Source organism: Rhincodon typus, chromosome 11 (genome assembly GCF_021869965.1).
Source record: "Rhincodon typus isolate 14 chromosome 11, sRhiTyp1.1, whole genome shotgun sequence".
NCBI classification, from domain to species: Eukaryota; Metazoa; Chordata; class Chondrichthyes; order Orectolobiformes; family Rhincodontidae; genus Rhincodon; species Rhincodon typus.
Window position 1 is genome coordinate 34,004,203 of NC_063342.1, and position 6,439 is coordinate 34,010,641.

Genomic DNA, 6,439 nt, shown 5'->3' on the forward strand with positions numbered 1-6,439 from the left:
GTGAGCCCAGCGGGGAGAGGAGAGTGAGCCCACCGCAGAGGGGAGAGAGTGAGCCCAGCAGGGAGAGGAGAGTGAGCCCAGCGGGGAGGAGAGAGGGAGCCCAGTGGGGAGGGGATAGTGAGTCCAGTGGGGAGGAGAGAGCGAGCCCAGTGGGGAGGGAATAGTGAGTCCAGCGGGGAGGGGAGAATGAGCCCAGCAGGGAAGGGAGAGTGAGCCCAGCAGAGAGGGGAATGTGTTCCCAGCGGGGTGGGGAGAGTGAGCCCAGCGTGGAGGGGAGAGGTGAGCCCCATGTAGACGGAGACCGTGAATTTTTTAATATCCAGAAATGCTCTAAAAACAACTGAACTTCTTTTCCCATCACCAAATCACCCTTTTTTTTTCATCTATTAACCACAACGAATAAATTGCCCATGTTTGCCAATTGATTAATTTACATGCAAAGCCCGATAATTACCCCTTTATATTGATCTAGTCAATCAATGTATCAGTTAGATCCAATCATCTGCTTAACTACTTGTTTTGTTAACACAACTAAGAATCAGTCATCATCATATAAAAATATTTATGTAAGCTATAGAAAAAGACAAGAACAATCTAAAGTAAGACAGGCTTAATTTCAAATTTCAATGGGATGAGAACAGATCTGATTCAGATAAATCAAAATCAAAGATTGTCAGACAAAATGTAACAGAACAATGAGCTGCCTTTAAAAAGGAAATACATTATGTACAATTGAAGTATGGTGAAAAGGTACAGCAACCAGAGTTGGATCTCCTTCAATGATGAAAAGATGGTATCAAATGAAGCAGAGAAAGGTTGTGTATGCTAAATGTTTATTTAATAATACAAACGAGAACCAGGCTGAATGTAAAAAATTCAGAAGTGAAAAAGGAAACAAGAGAAGCAAATAAACAGTGTGAAAACAGACTGCAGATAACATGAAAGAGCAGGCTGTGGAGCAGGCTCGAAGGACTGAATGGCCTCCTCCTGCTCCTATCTTCTATGTTTCTAAGGGCATCCTAATGTCTTAAATGGATATAGTAAAAGTTAATGACAGATAAGGGATGAAAAAAGAGATTTAAAAATGTAGCCAGGTGCATGGCTAAGGTGCTAAATGAGATATTTGCATTCATCTTTAAGAAGCTTCTGACAAAGCCACAGTGGAAGAAGTGATTGTTGCAATGCTGGATGGGTTAAAAATTGATAACAAGGTTAGGAAGGCTATGTATTTAACTGATAAACCAACAGGATCAGATCTACTGGATCCAAAGATACTGAAGGAAGTAAATGTGGAAATAGTACAGTCTGGATATAATCTGTCAATTGTCCTCAGATATAGGGGTGGTATCAGAGAACTGGAGAATTACAAACGTTACATGTTTTTTACAACAAAGGGTGTGATGATAAATCTAGCAATGAAGGCTAGTGAGTTTCCCTGGTGATGGGAAAGCTTTCAGAATCAAAATTAACATTCTTTTGTGAATTAATGAAGGTCTATGTGAAGAAAGCAGAGTTAATATTTCAAGTCTGGTGACTGACAAAGAGTCACCAGATCCAAAACATTAATTCTGCTTTCTTCCCATAAATGTTACCTGACCCGTTGAGTTTCTGTAGCATTTTCTGTTTTTATTTCAGATCTCAGCATAGCAGGTTCCGTTTCTTTCCTCTGCAGTTAACAAAACATTATCACTGAACAAAAGCAGCTTACCTTGCTGCAGCAGTTGCTGTAAGCTATGGCTCTTAACCAGTAAGTTGGAGACTTTATAAATATGAGCCAGTCACCCTGTACCTTCTACAAACAAGTGAAAGTATGTGGAGAAGGAAATCAAGGAGCAGCATGTCCTTAGAAGTCAAAAGGACCATCCCAACAAACATAGTGAATAAACTTTATGGAAGTTGATATCTGCATGATCTTGCCAATGCCTTAGAGTCATAGTGTCATAGAACTGTACAGCATGGAAACAGATCCCTCGGCCCAACTTGTCCATGCCAACTAGAGATCCTAAATTAATCTAGTCCCATTTGCCAGCATTTAGCCCATATCCCTCTAAACTCTTCCTATTCACATACCTACCCAGATGCCTTTTAAATGTTATAATTATACCAGCCTCCACCACTTCCTCTGGCAGCTTATTCTATTCACGTGTGAAAAAGTTGCCCACTAGGTCCCTTTTAAATTTTTCCCCTTTCACCTTAAATCTATGCTTTCTAGTTTTGGACACCCTCACCCTGGGGAAAAGACTTTGGCTGTTCACCCTATCCATGCCCCTCATGTTTTAATAAAGCTTCATAAGGTCCCTTCTCAGTCTCCAATGCTCTAGGGAAAACAGCCTATTCAGCCTCTCCTTATACCTCAAACACTCCAACCCCGGAAGCATCTTTGTAAATCTTTTCTGAACCCTTTCAAATTTAACAACATTCTTCCCATAGCAGGGAGACCAGAACTGAATGCAGTATTCAAAAAGTAGCCTAACCAATGACCTGTACAGCTGCAAAATGATCTCCCAACCCCTATACTCAATGCACTGACCAAGAAAGGCAAGCATACCAAATATCTTCTTCACTATCCTATCTACCTGCAACTCTACTTTCAACGAACTATGAACCTGCACTTCAAGGTCTCTTTGTTCAGCAACACTCCCCAGGGCCTTACCATTAAGTGTATAAGTCCTACTCTGATTTGCCTTTCCAAATGTAGCACCTCACATTTATCTAAATTAAACTCCATCTGCCACTCCTTGGTCCACTGGCCCATCTGATCAAGGTTCCATTGTATTCTGAGGTAACCTTCTTCACTGTCCACTACACCACCAATTTTTGGTGTCTTCAGCATACTTACTAGCCGTACCTCCTATGTTCACATCCAAACCATTTATATAAATGATGAAAATCAGTGGACCCAGCTCCAATTTTTGTGGCACACTGCTGGTCACAGACCTCCAATCCGAAAAGCAACCCTCCATCACTACCCTCTGTCTCCTATCTTCGAGCCAGTTCTGTATCCAAATGACCAGTCCTGCCTGTATTCCATGTGATCTAACCTTGCTAAATAGTCTACCATGCGCAACCCTTGTCGAACACCTTTCTGAAGTCCATATAGACAACGTCCACCACTCCACCTTCATCAATCCTCTTTGTTACTTCTTCAAAAAACTGAATTAAGTTAGTGAGGCATGATTTCCCACACACAAAACCAGGTTGACTATCCCTAATCAGCCCTTGCCCTTCCAAATACATGTAAATTCAATCCTCTCAGGATTCCCTCCAACACTTTATCCACCACTGACGTCAGGCTCACTGGTCTATAGTTCCCTGGCTTTTCCTTACCACCTTTCTTAAATAGTGGCACCACGTTAGCCAACCTCCAGTCTTCCAGCACCTCACCTGTGGCTATCAATGATACAAATATCTCAGCAGGGGGCCCAGCAATCACTTCCCTCACTTCCCACAAAGTTCTAGGTTACATCTGATCAGGTCCCAGGGATTTATCCACCTTTATGCGTTTTAAGACATCCAGCACCACCACCTCTGTAATATGGACATTTTTCAAGATATCGTTATTTCTTTTCCCAAGTTCTGTCGCTTCCACATACTTCTCCACAGGAAACACTGATGCAAAATACTCATTTAGCATTTCCTTCATCTCCTGCGGTTCCACATATAGGCAGCCTCGCTGATCTTCAAGGGGCCCTATTCTCTCCCTTGTGACTCTTTTGTCCTTAATGTATTTGTAGAATCCCTTTGGATTCTCCTTAACCCTAATTGCAAAAGCTATCTCATGTCCCCCTTTTTCCCTCCTGATTTCCCTCTTATGTATACTTCTACTGCTTTTATACTATTTTAGGGATTTACTCGATCTCTGCTGTCTTTACCTGACATATGCTTCCTTCTTCTTCTTGATCAGAACCTCAATTTCTCTAGTCATCCAGCATTCCCTACAGCTATCAGCCTTGCCCTTCACCCTAACAGGAACATACTGTCTCTGGACTCTCGTTATCTCATTTTTTATTTGTCCTTGAAATGAAATATTGATCAAAAGCTGTTATAAGGTTGTCAAACATGCAGGTGTCTCAGATTTATGAACATACGATTTACGAACGCTTATACTCATGAATGCAATCCCACACATGGTTGTAATTTTAAATACATGACATACAAAAATTTCCTGTACTTATGAACAACTGCTTTCTATTGTCCTGCAATATGTTCCAATTGCATATAACTTGACTAGTGAAAGGACTCCAAAATGGAATACCAGGGACTCCCTGTAACTTGTTCTCAATGATCTGCTGGCTATGTTACACTTGATTTGACGTTCTTCCCATACAGTAGATAAGTATGAGTTTGTTTTGCAGCACATTGCTGAAATAGTTTAAAACCTTAGGAATTGTACTTGCAGCATTTATTAACATGGATCTGATAACATTCTACGATCTCTCTAATGGAAAAATCAGTACAGATTAATTTTGTTGTATTAGCTGATTGTTGATAGACACTGAAGTTTCCTGATTTGAATTAAGATTTTTGGGTTTTGATCTCCTTTTATAACACTCATTTTGTTGCTTTATATTTTTATTGATTAAAATTGTTGTTAAGTCTTTGCTGTTTGAAAGGTTGTTGTAGTTCTGATTCAAAGACAGCTGCTGTGACCATTAGACTATAAGATACACGTGCAGAATTAGGCCATTCAGCCCAACCCATTGAGTTGGCTCTGCCATTTGATCATAGCTCATGTGTTTCACAACCCCATTCTGCTGCCCTCTCCCCTTAATCCTTGATTCCCTTCCTAATCAAGAACTTATCTATCTCTATCTTAAGTACACTTGTTGACTTGCTTCCACAGCCCTCTGCTGCAAAGAGCTCCACACAGTAGAACTGAGATGAGGAGGAATTTCTTCAGCCAGAAGGTGGTGACTGTGTATAACTCATTGTGGAACTCACCACCTTCTGGCTGAAGAGATTCCTCCTCATCTCAGTTCTAAAGGGTGATCCCTTCTTTCTGAGGCTGTGCCCTCGGTCCTAGTCTTTCCTATTAGTGGAAACACCTTCTCCATATCCGCTCTATCCAGGCCTCTCAGTATTCTGTATGTTTCAATGAGATATCCCCTCATCCTTGTAAACTCCATCAAGCACAGACCCAGAGTCCTCAATCACTCTTCATATGATAAGTCCTTCATCCCTGGAATCATTCTTGTAAATCTCTTCTGGACCTGTCCAATGCCTGCACATCCTTCCTTAGATATTGGGCTCAAAATTGCTCACAATATTCCAAATGCGGTCTGGTAAGAGACTTTTACAGCCTCAGCAGTACATATTTCTTATATGAAGTCACTTCACCTGATGAAGGTGCAGTTCTCCAAAAGCTTGTGATTTCAAAAAAACCTGTTGGACTATAACCTGGTGTTGTGCGACTTCTGACCAGATCATTAACATATAACATGAATAGTTGTGGTCCAAACACAGACCCCGCGGAATTCCACTAGACACCAGCTGCCATCCTGAAAAAGAGCCCATTACCCACACCCTCTGCCTTCTGCAAGTCAGCCAATCCTCTATCCATGCCAGTGCTTTGCCCCTAACACCATGGGCACTTAGTTAATTTAGCAGCCTCCTCTATGGCACCTTGACAAATGCCTTCTGGAAATCCATATATATGACGTCCACTGGCTCTTCTTTGTCTAACCTCCTCATTACCTCCTCAAAGAATTCTAATAGATTTATCAGACAAAGCCGTGCTGAATCAGCCCTATTTTACCATGCACTTCCAAGTAATCTGCAATCTCATCGCTAATACTGGATTCTAAAATCTTACCAACAACCAAGGCCAGGCTAACTGACCTATAGTTTCAGAGATAGTAGGAACTGCTATAGTAGGAGAATCTGAGATAACAAGGCGTAGAGCTGGATAAACACAGCAGGCCAAGCAGCATCAGAGGAGCAGGAAAGCTGACGTTTCAGCCTAGACCCTTCTTCAGAAATGGGGGAGGGGAAGGGGGTTCTGAAATAAATAGGGAGAGAGGGGGAAGTGGAAAGAAGATGGATAAAGGAGAAGATAGGTGGAGAGGAGACAGACAGGTCAAAGAGGAGGGGATAGAGCCAGTAAAGGTGAGTGTAGGTGGGGAGTTAGGGAGGGGATAGGTCAGTCCAGGGAGGACGGACAGGTTAGGGGGGTGGGATGAGGCTAGTTTCCTGTCTTCTGCCTCTCTCCCTTCTTAAACAGGGATGTTACATTAGCCATTTCCAGTCCACTGGGACTCTCCCCGACTCCAGTGATTCCTGAAAGATTACCACCAATGGCACCATAGTGTCCTCAGCTATCTCCTTCGGAATTCTTTGGTGTAGTCTATCCAATCCAAGTAATTTATCTACCTTCAGACCTTTCAGCTTCCCCAGTCCCTTCTCCTTCATGATGGCCACTGCACCCAGCTCTGCCCCTGTC